Source organism: Apodemus sylvaticus, chromosome 16 (assembly GCF_947179515.1).
Source record: "Apodemus sylvaticus chromosome 16, mApoSyl1.1, whole genome shotgun sequence".
NCBI lineage: Eukaryota > Metazoa > Chordata > Mammalia > Rodentia > Muridae > Apodemus > Apodemus sylvaticus.
Window position 1 is genome coordinate 34,999,460 of NC_067487.1, and position 19,424 is coordinate 35,018,883.

The window sequence follows — 19,424 nt, forward strand, 5'->3', positions numbered from 1 at the left end:
TAAGTCACTAGAGCCATATGAATTAGACCACTAGGGGCAAGGCCATGTGATCAACAATTGCCCTGGCCTCTGCTATGCCGTCTAGAGAAACCTAAAAGCAATCATCTTTATGAGCCTTCGAATGTCTAGAAGAGCTTTCTCCTGACTTCTAACAAACTTACCTCGGCTCCATCTATACATTTTTCCAGTTTTCACCATCTTTCATAAAAGTTCTGTTAGGTATATATCAACTCATATTAATGGGATATTCAGAAACGAGGGAGGAAGGTGTCAGAGGCATCCACAGTGCGCGTTGCAGAACACCTGCGAAGGAGAGCTAAACTTCATTTCCTGAAGCCCTGAAGGCTACTGGGGAAAGGGTTACGACAAGAGAGAAAGCCCGGAGGATAAAATGAGAACCTGGGAGGTAAACAGAAGCGCTGGAGGCACCCAGGTGACATTTGAGCAAAACCCTGAAGACGAGGCCGCCGCAGGTCCTAGGGGCACTCTGGGGAAAGGGACGGCAGAAGCTCGGCGGAGCTTAGTTCTAGTTGCACGGATATCAAGTCCGGACCTTTCCCCCCACTTGCAGGACTCCTTGGGCCGAAGTCCCCGCCCTGACTTACTCCCTCTGGTCGCGATAGTCATCTAGTGTCAGGAGAGCAGGAATGACAAAATCTTTAACACCTCACCCCCAGTGACTTCTAAAGCAAAAGAATAACCTGTCGGCGAGCTGTCCCATACTTCTCGCACATCTGCGCATATACAAGTAAACGATCAACGCTGACAACTTACTTTATTAAAAAAAATAGCATGCCTCCTCCTGAGTAAGATCCGCTTACCTACTGGCACTTTTACCTGAAGAATTAGCCCCCTTACAACTTATACAAAAAAATAAAAATAAAATAAAAAGAGAAAACTGAGTGGCGAGGAAATGCCCTCCTGCTTTACAGGAAGACACTAGCCACCGGGCACGGTACTGTATTCGTATTCGCATTTTGTACTCCAGCCTCGTCCAGAGCCTCGTCCAGAGTTTTCAAACATAAAGAGGAAAACGATGTTTTGAAGTGCGCCGGTCCCCGGGGCTCCGGTGCCCGGCGTCCGGGTGGCCCGGGCTCCACCCACACCTAGATCGCCGCGCCAGAGCGACCTGCTCCTTGCTCGCACAGCGTCGCCTACAGGCCTTATCCCGACTATCAGGGAGGCATCAAAACCACCGCCAAAAAGAGGGGGGTTAAAAAAAAAAAGGCAAGTCCAGCAGCACCCGCGTATTTCCAGAAATTAATGCACCACCACCACGATCACGATTCCCACTCAGCCAGGCTGGGAGCCTTCACCTCCGAGGACTGTGCTCTTCGCAGAAACAACACTGACAAATATAGGGTCCGGCCGCTCCCAGGACTGGGGGGCGTTCGATGCATCCGTCGCGGCTGCAGGAACCCCGTCCGAAAGGTGCACGGTCGGCATCCCCTGGCTGGCCGCCGGAGCTCAGCTTCCCCGGGGCTGATGCCCGCGAGCCAGGGAGAGCAGCGCGGCCTTTGCCAGCCGCACTCTGGAGCCTACGAGGCCCGGAGCGCCTGAGCCAGGGAGATCCCGGCCTCACGCCACCACCCCGGACCAGCGCCGGGCTGCTGTCGCCTTCAGGGGAAAAAAAAAAAATCACGCCGGCACCGGAGCAGCGGCTTAGCCGCCACCTCGCAGGAGCGACTCCGCAGGCAGCACCCACGGCTGTCCAGAGCAGGACAAGGGCACGGAGAAGAGCCGCCGCCGTCGCTGTCGCCGCCGTCACCGCCGCCGCCACCCAGCCTCCGGGCCCGCGGGAGCCGGCGCGCTGAGGCAGCGCTGCGAGCCCGAGTGGCGGCGGCGGCCGCGGCGGCGGCGGTGGCGGAAGTGGAGTAGGGAAGAGGGGGTGGTTGTTAGTGTTTGGCGCCGGCGGAGGGAGTCATTCCTGCAGCTGCACTTCCGGTCGGCATTTTGTTCTGAGAGGGAGAGACGGAACGAGAGAGAGAGAGACACACACACAGGGCTCCTTCCCCCCGCCCGCCCTCCCCCCCCTCCCTCCGTCGGTACCGACTCACCCGACACCACCAAGCCGCAGGGAGGGACGCCCCCGCCGGCAGGAGGATTGGTTCCCGGGCCCGCGGCGATGCCCCCCCGGTAGCTCGGGCCCCCGGTCGGGTGTTTGTGAGTGTTTCTATGTGGGAGAAGGAAGAGGAGGAAGAAGAAGCAGCAGCGATTTGTCTTCTCGGCTGGTCTCCCCCCGGCTCTACATGTTCCCCGCACTGAGGAGACGGAAGAGGAGCCGTAGCCACCCCCCCTCCCGGCCCGGATTATAGTCTCTCGCCACAGCGGCCTCGGCCTCCGCTCGGATTCAGACGCCGATTCGCCCAGGTAAATTCCTGCTCTTTATTTCGGCGGCGGCGGCGGCGGCGGCGCCGGCGCCAGGTCCTCAGCGTTTCTCCTCCTCGCTCTCCTCCCCGCCGTTTCCTCAGCGGCCCCAGGTCTCTTCCACGGGGCGAGTCGAGAGTTCGCTTCTCTCCGGCGGCAGCCACCCTGGGTGGCGGCGGTTTTTTTTTTTTTTTTTTTTTTTTTTTGAACCCTCTCCCGGCCGGCTTCGGTGACGGGGACCGGGCTCTTGCCGGGCGGCCGGGGAGGCGTAGGCCCGGCGGAGAGTGCAGGCCGCGGGCCAGCGGAATCTACTTGAGCTCGGGGATTAGGAGAGCTCCGGGGCTGAGCGGAGCGACTGCTGGTCGGTGACAGGCCTCGCCCGGGAGAGGAGCCGTAGCTAGTGAGGAGGCGGAAACAATACAAGTATCAGCAAATGTGCCCCGATCGTCCCCATATTTACAACTTTCCCGGTCCGGGAGTGGGGAACGTCCCAGTGAAACAAACAACCCCCCTTCTTCCCCCTGTGACCCCATGAAGGGAGGAAGTAGTTTCAGTTAGTGAAACAAATGTAAATACTCAGACGCGGCTGCAGTGGTAATTCTCTGCAAAACTTGTTTGGACGTTGGAAAGTTAATAAAGACTCGTTTTCTTTGTAAAAGGATTAAACCGTCCACATGGATATTTAATACAGAAAACCATAGCGTTGTGCACACTTCACATCCTCGCCCAGGAGCTTTTATGTTGTTTGACAGTGTGTGTTGCACATGGACTTTTTATTCAAACACCAAGTAGCAAGAACTTGACAGGTTTACTCCGACACTTTGTATTTGTATCTGTTATGTAAGGATAATTTTAAATGACTACATAAAACTCTCTGATACTTTTTAGCCTAAACGTGGGCAAGAATACAAAGAATTCTAAGTGTTTTGAGCTTATGCCGAGATAAGGAGGAAACCTATTTCCTTTCAAAGGATAGAAGTTAAGTTACACTTAGAATCTTTGGGAGGTTTAAAACACACACACACAAACACATAGAAGGTGCCATCCTTTCTTGTCAGGGCAGATCTTAGCGAGTCCCAGGATTGTCATTGGCTGTTTGTACCATGATGTTTGACTGTGTAATGAGCGAGGTGTCATTTTAATAGGTCAAATGTATCTGTAAATGCTGAAGAAAAATATCAGTTCTGTATCTTAACAAGTTCTAGTTCACGAGTAAGTTAGATGTTGGGAGCTTGGTTCTGGCGGCTTTGGCAGTGGAAGTTGGTGTAAGACGGAAATACCTTTTTTAAAGTGCACAGTGTTACAAATTGCACAGAAAAAGAAATGTCCTGTTTGATACTTTGTTTCATATTCTCTGAGGGAAAACTCATTTGTTAAAAGGAAGCAACACTGCTCACTAAGGTCCCTTCTTTTAATAGTAGAGTTAAAATATTGGTTTATATATTGTGTCTGAAGTTTTTGTCACTGTAGAATAAGTAACTTTTCTGCGGGTTATTTTTGAGTTTTAACATGCTGCTTACAAAAAATTGCTCCACCTTTCCTGAAAAAAATGGATAAATGTTAAAAAGAGTGAAGTTAATATAGCTGTCACGTACTAGGCATGTTTTTAATGCTATAAATCCGTGTAGTAGTCAGTAGCGTGTCCATGATTTGTATTGGTCGGGGAGCAGTTTGAATTTTAAAAAGCCCGAAGCTCCTGCTGAGCCCCAATCCCGGCCTCCCTCCCTCCCACTAATCTCCCATTCCTGTCTTTGTGCTGCCTGCTCCTGTTAGACTCTGTTTGCTACGGGGCCTCAGGCCTACAGGGGGTGAAGGCGGGTGTGTGGTGGGGGTATGCCGGGAGGGAATGCTGAAGTGAGGAAGACTTCCCGTCTTGAGAGAGCTATTTGGTGTTTGGGGGCGGGGGCGTGTAAAGGGTTGGGTAAAGGCGTCATTAAAAAAATGTTTTAAAGGCTCTGTGATTATCTTTTTAACTTTTATTTGAACTGTATGTCAAGAGATGAACTTATTTCCATGAAAGATAATGAGAAAAGAGTTTCTGCTTAGTTTTCATAAACAGAAGCAACTTTATTTACAGTTTTATAAGTTCCCATGAGCCTTATGCAGATGTGTGGCTCAGTCTAGTAGATATTAGTATATGTGATCACCATATTTTTCTTAAGTCTTTGGAATTAGGTTACATTTAGTCCTTTCCTCTATTATCTGAGTTCTACATATCTTGTAATTTGTAAGTAGTGTTCAGTTAGTGATGCTTTCATAAGATAGTGTAAACAGTTCCTTAAAGTAATTTGAAAATATTTCTGTTTGGCTCAGTTTCGTTTAAATAGATTGTTTTTAAAAGGGAAAACTCGGTTCTTGACCTTTTTGGTAATTTAGTTGGAGAGAACAGTTTCTGTTTCATGAAGGATTATGGGTAGTTTGTTGCATGTCACCTGCACTGGTTGAGATGCTCACCAGTGAAGCTCCTGTGCTGCCCTTCCTCTCTTTAATCCAGTGAAAAGATAGAACCACTAAACATTCCAGTAATTCAGTAATTCTAGTTACAGTATTTGGAGACATATTCTTAATATACCTAACGTGTCCCTAGTGTGTCTAGCTTCAACTCTATGGCTTAGTGTTTTTCTTGAGTGTGGAGTTAGCAGTAACTTGCAAAACTTGGGAAGAAAAAATAATCTTAATGATTATTAATGAGACTCTAGTAAATCAAAGTTAAAATACATAATAACTTCAGCATTTTTAAGAAGTGTATTGGGATGCTTTTTAAAGCCATTCACCCATCAGTTTACTGAAGATATTTGAATGTACTTTGAACCTGTGCTAGAAATTATTTTACTGCTGCCTACATTTAGGAAGAAAAGGAGTGGTGTATTTGAAAAAAAGACTGAGGTTTTTCAGTAGAGATGAAAAGTGAGGATATTTACTATGGTAGTAAACAACTTTGGTTTTGCATAGTGATTGCTATTAAAATTTTATAATGTGAGCAGAACTATACCAGTTGATTCAAAATTTCTTTATTTCAACCAGACTAATGAATTTAAAAAATGCACTTTAAAGCCTTCCTATTAATTTCTTAATTATCTATACTAATCTATCATCAGACTATCATAAAAACATTTGACATGTCTGTATTAGATTTTGACATAGCCTATTCTATTTTTACTTTCTCAGAATAAGACAATAAAATTACCTAACTTTGTGTTTTAGTGTTAATTTAACTCTATCACTTATTAAGAAAAGCTAATTTGAAAGAATTAATACAATTCTAAACTAATATTTCACTTTTAAATTGACTCATTGGGAGATCTAGAGTAAATTCCTTGAGAGAAATGTAGTTTAATTCTGTTTATCAAGGTTCTAAGTACTTTTATAGAATCCTTATAATAAATTTTTAACCTTGAAGATGCTTATTTTAATGTTCTTCTATTCATACTCTTTGCTTTGATGGTAAATTTATGCTCTTCAAAACTTTAGAGATCATTATAAAATACATTATTTTCAGTAATTGTCCTTTATAATAATATTTTATGGTTTTAGAATTTTCAATCTGCCTAAATCCATTATGTTTATATGAGAGAAATGACTAGGATGATTTTTTTTTAATAGAAAACTTCATACTCAGGGATCAAGTGATATATATATATTTATATATATATAAAATGAGAAAGTTAAAGGGATTCCCTGATAGTTAATACTTTTTCTTTGTATCAGATTATGTTTCTCTAAGAAATGACTGCCCTTTGCTTTTCAAACCATTTATTTCTTAGTGGTAATACTATATCTTACTTCTCTCTTTTTTTTAACTCTTAAAAGAGATGGTATCTGTTTCCCCCACCCCAATCCTACCCCCATAGTTATATTTTTCTGGTGAGAACTTAATAGTTTGATATACATTGGTATGTGTCCAAACTACTGATTTTATTTTCCTGTGTACCTATTAAGGATTATAAGTGACTACTATATTTGTTGAAAATAATATTAACATTTTCTGAGTTGTTTGCTTTTTGTTTTTAAAAATGACTTTAGTGGAGTCTTAGTGTTTCTACTTGATTTTTACAGCAATTTCAAAAAACCCATTTCTGTCCAATTCAGGCCATCATTCTAATTATAAAGGGTATTTTGTATGATTAGAATATTTTCCCAAGTAAGTTAATTAATGAAAGTGATTTTTAGATATTTGTAGTGTATATTTGTATACAACTTTGTTTTTGAAGAAGTCTGGAGTTAATTTTAATGAATTGGTTTTATGACATTGCATTGTCATTTTTAAGGCCCAAAGTAGTATTTAGAAAGATTATTTAATAATAGTATTGCCAACTAAAATGTCCCCCATTTAAGATTTTGAGTGCCTATTATTTGCCAGGAATTGTGTTAAGTATGTCCCCCATAATATTATTTAATTCTAGAAAGTACATGAAGTAGAACGTTATCCATAATTTACAGATAAATAAACTGAGGCTAGGAATATGTAGAAAATTCATTATAGTTATATAGTCCATGAATAATTAGCCTGGCATACATTTATTTTTAAAAGCTTAAGGTTCTGTATCTTTAGTTTTGTCAAACTCATACAGTCCTTTGATTTCTCAATTGGCACAACATTCAAGAACTATATTGTCAAAGTAATTATGTGTGTCATGCTGGGAAGACAGAATTCACGTCCTATACATATGCTATTTTTGAAATCAAATTATGACTAGCTTTTTAATTTTGTTAAGTGGTCTGCATTTTTTACTTATTAAGTGTGTGTGTGTGTGTGTGTGTGTGTGTGTGTATGCAATTGTCATAGTACCTATTTTTAGAAAGGAAAAAGAGTTATTTCATTCTTAAAATGTAAATAACCAACTTACTATAGTATAAAAGATAAATGTATAAATTAATGTGACTAAATTTTTTTTAATACCAGCATTTATGTAGTTGTCAAATATTGATCCTTTCAGAATCATCCACTTGATTGAGTACTTGTTCAAGAGCTGTTGCCATTACATAATTTTGTGTAATTTTGTCTTGTCTTGTTTTAGGCAGGGTGTCATTTAGCTGGGTACTCACAGTGATCTCTTTCTCTAAATGCTGGGACTAAAGATGTGCATGGCCTGCACAAAGCTTGAAATAGCAACAATTCTTTCTCTTCCCCTCTTTTTTCTTTACCCTGTTTTCTTTTTAATTTTTCTTTTCGAGAGTGTTTCACTGTGTAGGTCTGTCTGAAACTCCCTGAGTTGACCAAACTGATCCTCCTGCCTCTGCCTCCTCAATGCTGGCATAAAAGCATGCACCACCACACCCAGCCTTGAAATAGTCCATTCAAAATAAAACTCATTATGGTGAATTTTAATTTTCAGAAGGTGGATTTGAGTTCAATATAGGAATAACACTAAAATTTAATCTTTTTCAGTCAGGTGTTTTATCTTTTGATTTGTAATACTTGGTTGTTTTGTTCTGAGTTGTTGTTGTGTGGGTGTGTGTATTGGCAGAAGGTGTGGTCTCCCTGTATATTCTTGGCGGGCCCAGAATGTATGATGTAGACCAGGCTGGCCTGTATCCTCTTGTCTTTCTCCTGAGTGCTGGAATCATAGGTTTGCTCCACCATACCTAGTAGTATGTAGTAGTATTGAATGGATTTCTTGTGCCAGAAACACTTCTGGAGTCTTTACAATTAATTTTCTCAATTCTTTGTGGTTGACATATTATAAAACAAACTTATAGGAGGTTAAGTAATCAGTTCAAGGTCACACAGCAAAGTGTGAAAACTAGAAAAAGTACCACAGTGTTGGCACTTTATCCACAGCACTTACCAAACTATACTGTGGACCATGATTTCCATGATTTTACACCTGAACAGTTACTCAGTGAAGCCATAGTATTCTTGTTTTACAGACAAGGAAACAGAAGCTTATCATGTTTAAAAACTTGTTCTGAGTAGTAAATCTACTGAGCATTAAGAGAATTCCAACTCAAATAGGTCTTATCCTAAAATACCTCTATTTCTTGCATTCTTCCACCTTGCCTCTTCAGAGTTTATCATTTTTTTTTATTTATTTTTTAATGTGTATGTATGTTTTGCCTGCATGTGTATTTGTGCGTCATGAGCATTCCTGGTTCCCAGAGAAGAAGGTTTTGGATTCCCTGGAACTGAAATCAGCCTGCTGTGGGCTGCTCTGTGGGTGCTGGGAATCAAACAAGGGTTTTGTAGAAGAGCAGCTGGTGCTCTTCATCATTGAGCATCTCTCCAGCCTGAAATTTTATACGGAAATTTTTCATGAAAAGTGTAGGCTTGGTTATAAAGTAGAGTATTATTTTTCTTGTAAAGTTTGTCAAGAGAGCTTAAAATAATTTGTGCGTACAGTGTTTGGGATCTGACCCAGGGCCCCATCATACTCAGAATATGCTCTTATCACTGAGCTGTATCCCCAGCCTCCTCAAGAGAAGAGTTACGTTTTGATAAACTCTAGCTTACTTATTACTAGATTATAGTCTTATATAATACTTTGTTACTGTATATCATGCATAGTTCTATATATACATATGTATTTAAATAGGATAATGATTTTTAAATATATAAGCCATATATTTAAAATATATGTATAAAATAGCTCTTAAAAATGTCAGAGCTGTTTTATTTTCATGATTTTATTGCAGTGTTTAATTACTTTATGAAAATACTAAGCATCAGGATTTTGCCCTGAATGCACTAAATTTTTAAAAATAGTTCTGTAGGTAAATTGGCTTTGCCATCTAACTTATGTCAAACATATCATTTAACATGGATACATTAAACTCTAAAGTTATCTTTTATTTATATTTGCCTTTTGTCAGAAAGGAAACACCTGGGACATGCAGAAATAAACTTATTAAAACTATTTTATTTAGTTTTACTTAACTGAGGAAATACAAAGCCATGACAAAACTTGAAATAGTAGGTTCATTTTTGATATTTAGGTTATTTGTCTTCTTCAGTCCAAAGAATCATGCTGTCTTATACAGCTAGAATGCTTACTTGTTGATATGTGCTGAGTACTTTTTTAAAAATGAATATTGTTCTAGATACTTTAACAATTTCTAAGTTAGTATTAAAAGTCAGTGCATGGTTTACATTAAAATCTGAAGGTTTATGGTTGGTATTTATGTTATTTGTTATTTTTAAATTAATCCTAACAAAGAAATATATCACTGTGTTAGCCAACACTGCTACCTGGAGACCCTTTGAGAATTATAAAGCAGGGCTCCTTAAACTTTTTCCACTCATGATCCTTTTTTTGCCCAAGAAATTATTATGTGGCCCTGGGGTATGAACGTATGTAAATCAAGCATTTACTGATAATACATTGTAAACATTGGGGCTGGGGAGATTTCTCAGAGGTTAAGAGCCTTGGCTGGTCCTCCAGAGACCCTGAATTGCATTCCCAGCACCCTCATGGCAGCCAACAGTCATCCATAACCCTAGTCCCAGGAGATGCAATACCCTCTGTTAGCCTATGTGGGCACGGCAAACATGTGGTATACAGACATAAATGCAACAAATGCCTTCATACATAAAATAAAAATAATTAAAAATATATTATAAACAAGATTTATTTTAAAACAATTCTTTGGCATACATACTCATTAAAGACTAAACAAATTTGCATGCTAATGTGATATCTATGCTTGCTGTTTGTTTGTTGGTTACAGAAAAGATTAAATCTTGGCTGCATATTTGATACAAGATGTAATATCTTCAGGCTTATATTTTTTGTTTTGTTTTTGTTTAAAAGACAAGTTCTCACTATGTCACCCTGGTTGACCCAGAATTCTCTATGTTAACCATACTGGCCTCAAACTCAAAAAGATCTCCTTGCCTCTCTCTGCCGTCTTAGTGCTGATATTAAAGGAGCATATTACCACTTTTTTAGAGTTGATCAATATTTGGATTCTATAATCATGCGTGCCAAGAGCACCACTTCACATAAATATGTAGTACAGAATGGTAGAAATATGTTTAGGGTCAGTTGTTGGAAATGTGTTCCTAGTCCCAAGCCAACATGCATAGAGTGACTAGTTAACAAAACAGGTAGCAATTTAAATAGTCATTTGTAAAATCTAACATTCTAATTTTGTTAGATTATAGTCAAAGATAAACTAATATTACAAACTGAGGAGTGTGTTATGAAAATATTAGAAGTTTATGTTTTCCGTGGACAAACTATTATGTTTCTATACCACAGAACTGTTAATGTGTACTCCCAACACTGTAGTTTATAGAGTATATTATTCTGGAACTAGGAGAGGCCTATTGAGTTGAGAATCAAGGCTGCAATGAAGTGGAGTGCAGCGGCGGCAGGGGTGAGAGCTGGAGGAAACACTTCTGATGTCATCTACATGTGGCTTGTAATTCATTCTTGGTTGTTATATGTACAGAAACCTTTTATCATTGCTAAATTTTCACAGCACTCACATGACTCCTAGAGTCCCAAAAGAGCCACAGATAAAGGAGCTACTTAAAACATTCTTTTACATGTCTTTTATCTGATGGTATTATGATTTGCCAATTTCAGCTAAAGAGATTGATCATCTGGGATAGGCTATATGTGTGTGTGTGTGTGGGGGGGGGGGGGTTAGTTTTTCCTTGGTAATGGCCAAATTGAAATTTGACCCGGGTTACATTAGGCATAGCTCATTAGAACTAGTAGTTCTGTTTTTTTTTTTTTTAATGATACAAAGGACATTTCTCAAAGGTTCTTCTGCCTTAGAGGACAACTCTTGAGACTGAAAGTTGAAACATAGTAAGCATAAAAGCTACTATTCCTTCTTGAGAAAAGAACTAGGAATGCAGTATGCCCCAGCCTCACTCAGGTTATCCTGAAAGCCATATATGCCATAAATACTTTACTTAACTCTGCTAATACACTTATTCTCTGCCTGAATGAAATTTTTACATAGCATGTAGAATATAGGTACAGAGAAATTCAGAATTCTGGTGATAGAAAATCATTGACATTACCATGGAAATTTTTGTCTAATGTTCCCATTTGTCTATACATGTTTTGTTTTTCAAAATATTAAGTCAGTGGGTATTTTTTTGTGTGTGTGAGAAGTAAAGCATTTGTGAACACTTACTTGATCATTTATTACATTTTATAGGATTTGTACAGTTTCTAACACACCTGTAGAGAAGATCACTTGTTTCTGTGACCATTCACCATATGATGTGCAGCCCTCCTGCTTTAGGCGCTTGGTAAAGCTTTGTTGAATTGAGCTGTGTCTTCCTTTTATCCCTTCTTTTTTTCTTTTTCATTTTCTCTTTCCCTTTCCTTTTCCTTTGCTCACTAAACTACTAAGACACAGTTCTTGCCATGTATAGCTCCTAAAGATCTGTTTCTACATCTGTGAGTAGCAAAGGCAAGTCTTAGTTCAGTCAGTTTCAAAAACTGTCTTCTTGGCTGCAGGTCTTGTGTCTGATAGGAGCTTTTTATTTACATGCATCCCCAGTACTACATGCATAATATAACTCGCATATAAAAATGAATCAAATAAAAATTACAGAATTTTTTTCAGCTATAGGGACTGTGTAGTGTAAGAAACATTTTCCCCCTCTTGGTTCTGGTCCTTTGGACTATGTGGTTGGGAATAATAGAGTTTATTAAAATAAAGTAGTTATCTCATTATTTCATTTAATCTTAACATGGCTTTAAAGTTTTCTTTGCTAACCTCAACTATTCTATGTAAGGAAGATTAGGTTTTAATGAGAAATATATCACTACATATAAAAGTTGTTCAACTGAAGTTGTGATTTGATAGGTGGATTAAAAAATTAAATTAGACTTATTGAGGTAATTTATGTCATAAAAGTCACTCTTGGATTCAGTTCTGTTTTGACAAACATTAAATCTTGTTACCTGCCACCACTATGGACAGAGTAGTACCATTATTCTGAAAAGTATTCTCGTGTCCCTTTGTAAAGTTTCCTAACTGTATCCCAGCCCTTGGCAATAGAGTCTGATTTTGTTTTTATAGCATTGATCTTTTCTAGAATATCATATAAGTGGAATCCTACGGTGTGTAAGACATTTGCATGTCTTATTTCTTTCACTTAGAAAGCTTTTGGGATACATTCATGTCGTTTATGTGTATCAGTAGTTTGTTGGTGACTAAATGTTGAAGTTATGTTGAATGTACTCTTTGATGTTTTACTTATGAAAATAAGTACTTTACTTATCAAAATAATACTTTAAACAGTGTGGCTGTTGTTCTCAAAGCTTAGCAGTAGCTTTATTATTGAATATTGTACTTGTCCATTACCTCCTCAAATCTAGTATAATTGGCATTATTAAATGACTTTTATTTATATTAGTATATGCTGTTATATTAAATGTCTTACCAAATAGGTGAAGTAGACATTACTCCTCATGTAAGGAAAATAATTATCATCATGTCTTTTAAACCTTTAGCTTGTAGACTCTAAGGGATGGCCTAGTAATTAAGTAAAACTGAATTTACTTTTTTATTTTATTTTATTTTTTTAATTGATTTTTGTTTGATTTTTATTTTATGTGTTTATTTTGTGTTTGCTTGCATGCATTTGCACCGTATGTATGCCTGGCACAAGTGGAATCCAGAAGAGGGATCCCTTGGAACTGAAGTTACAGACCATTGTGACCTACCATATAGGTGCTGGACATTGAATCCAGGTCCTTTATAAGAATAGTACTGGCTCTTAACCCCTGAGCCATCTTTCCAGCTGTTTGGTTGGTTTTGAGACAGGGTTGTTTCTGGCGGACTCAGTATCTAACCTGTGGCAACCTCATACTTAAAGCAATCCTTCTGCCTCATCTCCCAAGTGCTAGGATTACAGGCCTTACACCCCACACCTGATAGTTTAGATTTTAAGTCTAACATTTATAAATGTATATTAAAAATAAAGCATATGTTATGGTGAGAACATCTGTAGTGTCCTGTAAAGGTTAAAGTTGGAGAAACAGTGCTGTTTACTAAAAAATGGAGGCAGATAATGATAAAAGCTGTTCTCTGTTTGCTTCATTTGACCTCCCCACTCCAACTTAGTTTTGAAATGGCATCCTCTTTGGGGTTTGGGAATCCTCTTGTTACTTCCCTCTGTCTTTCCCCTCTCATAAAAAAAAAAAAAAAGATTTATTTTTACTTATGTGCAGATATGTGTGGATCTGTGCATGTTCATGCAGTTTTTCCCAGAGGCCAGAAGAGGAGCTGGAGTCTTAGGCAGTTGTAAGTCACAGGTGTGGATGCTGGGAACCACACTCAGGTCCTCCGCAGGAAGAGCTATTGCTCTTAACTGCTAAGTCATGTCTCCAGTCCACTCTACACTACAGCCCAACTCCCACCCCACCAGTTTAAATCTCCCTCCCTCCCTCCCTCCCTCCCTCCCTCCCTCCCTCCCTCCTTCTTGTGTGTGTGTGTGTGTGTAAGAGAGAGAGAGAGAGAGAGAGAGAGAGAGAGAGAGAGAGAGAGAGAGAGAGAGAGAAAGAAACAGACACACTGACTGACTGACTGACTGACTGTCATTCAGGCTGGTCTTGAACACAGACCCTCCTGTTCCAACCTCCCCCCTTCCCCCTCCAGTAGATGGACTTGCAGGTTTATACCTCTGTTCAGAGTGCTTTTGGAATCTGCCTAAAAAGTTCTTAGCACTGAGACAATGGCTCGGTTACACTATCTACATACTGATTACTCACAAATTTATTTCTTGATTCTGGCCATTCTGACCGGGTTGAGATGTAACCTCAAAGTAAATTTTAACTTCTATTTCTCAAATGGCTAATGATGTAGAATACTTTAAAGTGTTGATTTAGCAATTCGTATTTTTTTGGGGGGTGGGGGGGAGTCTCTTTTCAGAGCTATAGCCCATTTTTTATTATTTTGTTCCAATATGCTTTTTTAAAAGACACATTGGTAGACTCCAGGCTAAAATGATCTACATAATCTGTGTATATTAGGAATTAGAAGGTATTGGTGCGAAAAGAGGAAGTATTTCTTATAACTAAATCTTACCTGATTACTCATGGTTCCTAGTGTGTATGTCAGTGTTCATTGTACTGCCTTCTGTCTTCAGATGTAGGAGTCTCAAAACTGGAACTTAAAATGGTTCAATTATAAGCTTATGGCTGTGCTAGGATGAACTTCAGTGCCTGGATTTCTAATGCTGACTAGAGTTGAGCTATGTTGTTGCCTTTAGTGATTATATGCTTTAAAATAATCTAATATTTTTATCTAAATATATTTACATATTTTTAATAGAAGAGTCGTTCAGCAACTCTCCATTCCCTTAGTATTCTGAAAAGCCAGAACTGCTTATTCAGTTCTGGTATGTTAGATAAGGCTAAATCATGTTTGGTGCTTAAACTTTTTTAAGAATATTAAAGTTGGAGGTTCTTGTTTTTCATTTTAGAAGAAATTTAAGAATTCCTTATGCTATTTAGAAAATGTGGAATTTTATAGATTAAAATTTTATTTTTCCTAACAGATTATTCAATAACAATAGTTAAATAAGTACATATAACTATACTATATGTTCACTCTAAATATAATAGATATTGTTTTAAGAACATAAAGATTTTCCTAGTTTTTTATGCTGATAGTATTTCAGATGCTAATGCTACCTGTTAATTTGTTGGTAAACATTGCTTCTATTTTTTTCTTCATAAATGTTGAGGCGGAGCATATTTATCAGTACAGTTTGAAGTGGGGGTTTCCTATTTTCAAGGCTTTATTCATTAGAGAAGAATCCAGAAAACACAAAGCCAAAGATTTTTATGGCTCTTAATATGTAGTTCCAATAATAGTTTGCTCTGCCATAATGGATTTTCCTTGATGTTGTGATTCAGAAAGAAAATTAATTTTGTTTTTCATGTAGAATGCCCTGATTCTATTAAGATTATTTTTAGGTCATTTAAATCCCCCCATGCACTTCCCCCCAGTATTGTGACTGTTTTCAATATTTAAATTTTGGTGGTAAAAATCATGGTTTTTCAAGCTATACATATCATTTGGAGATATGCAGTGACATTTGTGTAAGATCTAATTTAGTTAATATCCAGTAAACATGTAGGGCAGTTATTAATCCAAACTCATTTCTTCTATAAACCATCTTAGGTTTATAGAGTCTATGGACTAGACAAGACAAAGTGAAAAAAATTAGGTTAAAAAATAAGTGTTGATTGATTGTTAAAGAATATTTTTGATTTTTTAAAAAGGGATAATCAATCTTTTATCTGACTAAAATAGTAAAGAAAGCCAGAACTGTAATGTAGTGGACATAAAAACCAGTTTCTAGGTAAGACCTATTACTTAGTCTTTAATTTTAATTTTTAAATTGTCTTTTTATTTAATGCATACATGTATACATGTGTTTGGGCACAAATGTGCTAAGGCATGTATATGTGATCAATTTGGAGGAATTCGTTCTCTTTTTCAGTATGTGGGCCCCAGGTCTTTAATTTAGGTTGTCAGACTTGATATTACTTAAGTCTTTGGTTTGGTTTGGTTTGGTTTGGTTTGGTTTGGTTTGGTTTGGTTTGGTTTGGTTTGGTTTGGTTTTTCAAGACAGGTTTTTCTGTGTAGCCCTGGCTGTCCTGGAACTCACTTTGTAGACCAGGCTGGCCTTGAACCCAGAAATCCGCCTGCCTCTGCCTCCCATGTGCTGGGATTAAAGGCGTGCACCACCACCGCCTGGCTTAGTCTTTATTTTTGAAATACAAAATGTTTACTGTGGCATGTGCATGGCTTTAATCTAGTTTCCGTTCTTCTGATCATCAAACATTGTGTGCTGTTTCAACTCAGAAACAACAGGCTGTAGCGAATAGTTTCTGCTACACCGCTTTAAGCTCCGGGAGGACCATGCTACTACCAGCCACCACCCAGGAGCCACTCCAGATCCATGGAGGCAACACACACACACACACACACACACACTTATTTTTAATATGCTTCTTAGCTCAATGGCCATGCACAGCCTCCTGCAGCTAACATGTCCATACCTTCACTTGAAGCTCAACACCTCTAAATCTGCCCTCAGTTTAGTTGCCTTTCTAATCTTCTGCCTGCTACCCAAGACCCAGTCGGGGAAGCAGCCAATGGCCACTACACCCGAGTTCTCACATGGTAGTGGTTCTCTCTCCCTGGGAAGCATGGTGAATCCTCTTTCTTCTCCTGCATCTACTGACCTGCCTGTGGGAATCTGGAAGTTCTGTCTCTTCCGCTCAGCCATGGGTCACTAGCATCTTTACTGATCAATCAAGAACCAATTGGGGAACAGTATCTTCAGTGTTCACATGCAGATTCCCTATCAGAACTGTTCCCTACAACAGGCATTAGAAATGGCGAAATACAAGCTTTCAGCCTGCCTACCTACCAAGATTTTTCAGTCTAATAAAGCTTGTAGATGGGTAAATGATCATTTTGTAGGTGCTGGAGAGTTGTGATCAAGATGAACACAGAGAATATGGAGTCAGGGGAGGAGAGTGTTAACCTGATTCACTTGAGTGTGGTAGGAAAAGGCCAAGGAAGCCTTTCTAGGAGAGATGGTATGCAAATCATAGGCTTTAGTCAGACTTGTGAGCCTGGAGCAGTAGTTGGATTTTGGATGGTATAGGCTTAAAAAAGTGATGCCAAAAAGATTTAACTAAAGAAAGGGCAAGATGCAGATGGTGAAAATGTGTGTGCCCAGGGCCAGAGGGGTAGCTGAGAAGGAAAGTGCTGCTGTGCTAGCATGGGGACCTAAGTCACATTCTCAACATAGCCTTTAAAGCCAGCAGCCACCAATGTGCTTACTACCTCATCCCTGCCGGGCAGAGACAGGCAGTCCTGACCTGGGAGTTCACTGACCAGCCAGTTTAGCTGAATCAACAAACCCCAGGTATTTGAGAAACCCTGCCTTAAAAACTAAGGCGAGTGGTGATAAAGGAAGCTCAGGCCTCCACACGTGCACACAGGGTGAAATGCCCTGCAATGATGCAGTGTTCACTCTTTAAATCCTGGCTAGCATGAGCAGGGTGTCATGGAGGCCAGTAAGTTAACGGGGTGCTCAGTTAAGGTACTGAGAACGTACAGGGCTTATATGCAGGCTCAGTGGGTAATAGAGAATAAAGGCAGTTAAAGTCTTAACTTCTAAGTTTCATACACGTGGACGTAGGAGTTTGTGGTACAAGTTCAGTCAGTTTTGACTGTCAGAATAAAAACTATAGTTTATCAAAGGGTATATTACTTTACACATTTTGGAGGGAATGGATTTTGAAAAATTTAGTGGCTTGGCCAAATGTGGGTACAAAAGATTATTTGAAAATTATTTTGAAGGCTGACCTGGAAGATCTTTCTAGTCTTCACATAATGTTAAAAACATTGTCTTAGGCTGTGTGTGTATGTGTGTGTATGTTTGTGTATTCACAATCTAGAATGGTTTAAATTACAAAAAGATAATTGTACTATATTTTTATAATGCTTAATTTCCCAATATATTGACTATATTGCCATGAACTTAGCATAGAACACACTTTTAGGCATCCTTGGTATATTTGTCTACTTAGCATAATTTCAAAACTGGCCCTTTGTTTTTTTTTACTAAATCATACATAATGAGATATTATAATGAGAACTGTTACTTAGTTCATAATGGGTATCTTAATCACTGTTCTATTGCTGTGAAGAGACACTGTGACCAAGGCAACTCTTATGAAAGAAAGCATTTAATTGGGGGCTTACTTACAGTTTCAGAGGCTTAGTCCATTATCATGGTGGGGAACGTGGCAGCAGGCAGGTGCAGTAGCTGAGTGCTACCTCCTGATCTATAGGCAGAGAGAGAGAGAGAGAGAGAGAGAGAGAGAGAGAGAGAGAGAGAGAGAGAGAGAGAGAGAGAGAGAGAGAGAGAATATGAGAATATGGGTCTTGCATGGCTTTTGAATCCTCAACAAAAATTCTCCTCCCCCCCACTCCCCTCCCCCCACACACATTCCCTCCCCCCCCCAAGGACACTTCCTCCAGCAAGGCCACCTCCTAATCCTTCCCCCAAATAATGCTACTCCTTGAAGACTAAGCATTCAAATATGTGAGCCCATAGAGGCCATTCTTAGTCAAACTACCACAAGGGGATTCTCTTTATAATTATAATTAAAATGCCAGTGAATTTTCAAAAGTGTTAAATATAGAAATAATTATAAAGCAACCAAACTGATTTATCAGAAATAATTGACTAGTTGATTTTAATTTTTTAAAAATTCATTTTTATGCATATATGTGGGTACCTTTTTGTCTGAATATGTAACTCACTCTCTCTCTCTCTCTCTCTCTCTCTCTCTCTCTCTTGCACATGAGAGCCTACAGAGAACAGAAGAGAGTCAGATCCCCTGAAATTGTTGTGAGCCACCTAATACAGGTGCTGGGAACTAAACACAGGACTCTGCACTAGCAGCAAGTGTGTTTTCTTAGCAACTGAGCCATCTTTCCAGCCCCATATGACAGCTTATTTGATTTTATTTTAAAATCAAAAACCCACTACACTGAGAAGTATAGAAGGGTAAGGAATCATGTGAACAGTTAGTGACAGAAGGAAAAGATGTATTTATTTTTGAAAAATAAAAAGAATTGCTTAATATTCTTAGGTCATCGAATTGAGAGAGAAGTTAAGATAGCAGGTACTTGAAGCGCAATTGGGGAGAAACTTGTGGGAAAAAAATGTAACAAACCATGAAAACAGGTGATGCAGGATAAGTTTTTAAAAAGTAGAATTGATGTATCCCTAAGAGTATCTTATGCTTTAAAAGAATATTCTAAATACTCAAGTGTTTTTCACTTACTAGATATATACTACTTTGGCTGCATAGAAGCATGCTGTATATATACTTAGATTTAATTTAAGGAATTATATAACTAATTCCTTAGCAAATATTTGTTCTTTTGATCAGTTGTCAGCAAACTTTCTGAATGATATTTTAAATAAAAATTGTTGCATGTGTTTTCAAACAGAAATGTGCATATATATATATATGCTGTTTTTTCCTACGTGTACATACCTATAGTAATGCCTAATTTGTAAATGAGGCACAATAAATCATTGATAG

General features: G+C 39.1%; 1 protein-coding gene across 3 annotated transcripts in view; it reads left to right on the forward strand.

The window, feature by feature from the left end:
* The first annotated feature begins 2,043 nt into the window (after window positions 1–2,043).
* The window catches only part of Nipbl (NIPBL cohesin loading factor), a 164,313-nt gene continuing 146,932 nt past the window's right edge, over window positions 2,044–19,424 (forward strand). For 2 of the 3 annotated variants that reach the window (XM_052159944.1, XM_052159945.1), the window contains exon 1: window positions 2,045–2,370. The gene's annotated coding sequence lies outside the window, so the exon portion shown is untranslated. Of the gene's footprint in view, window positions 2,371–19,424 lie in introns of all 3 variants that reach the window. The other variant, XM_052159946.1, reaches the window with a different exon arrangement.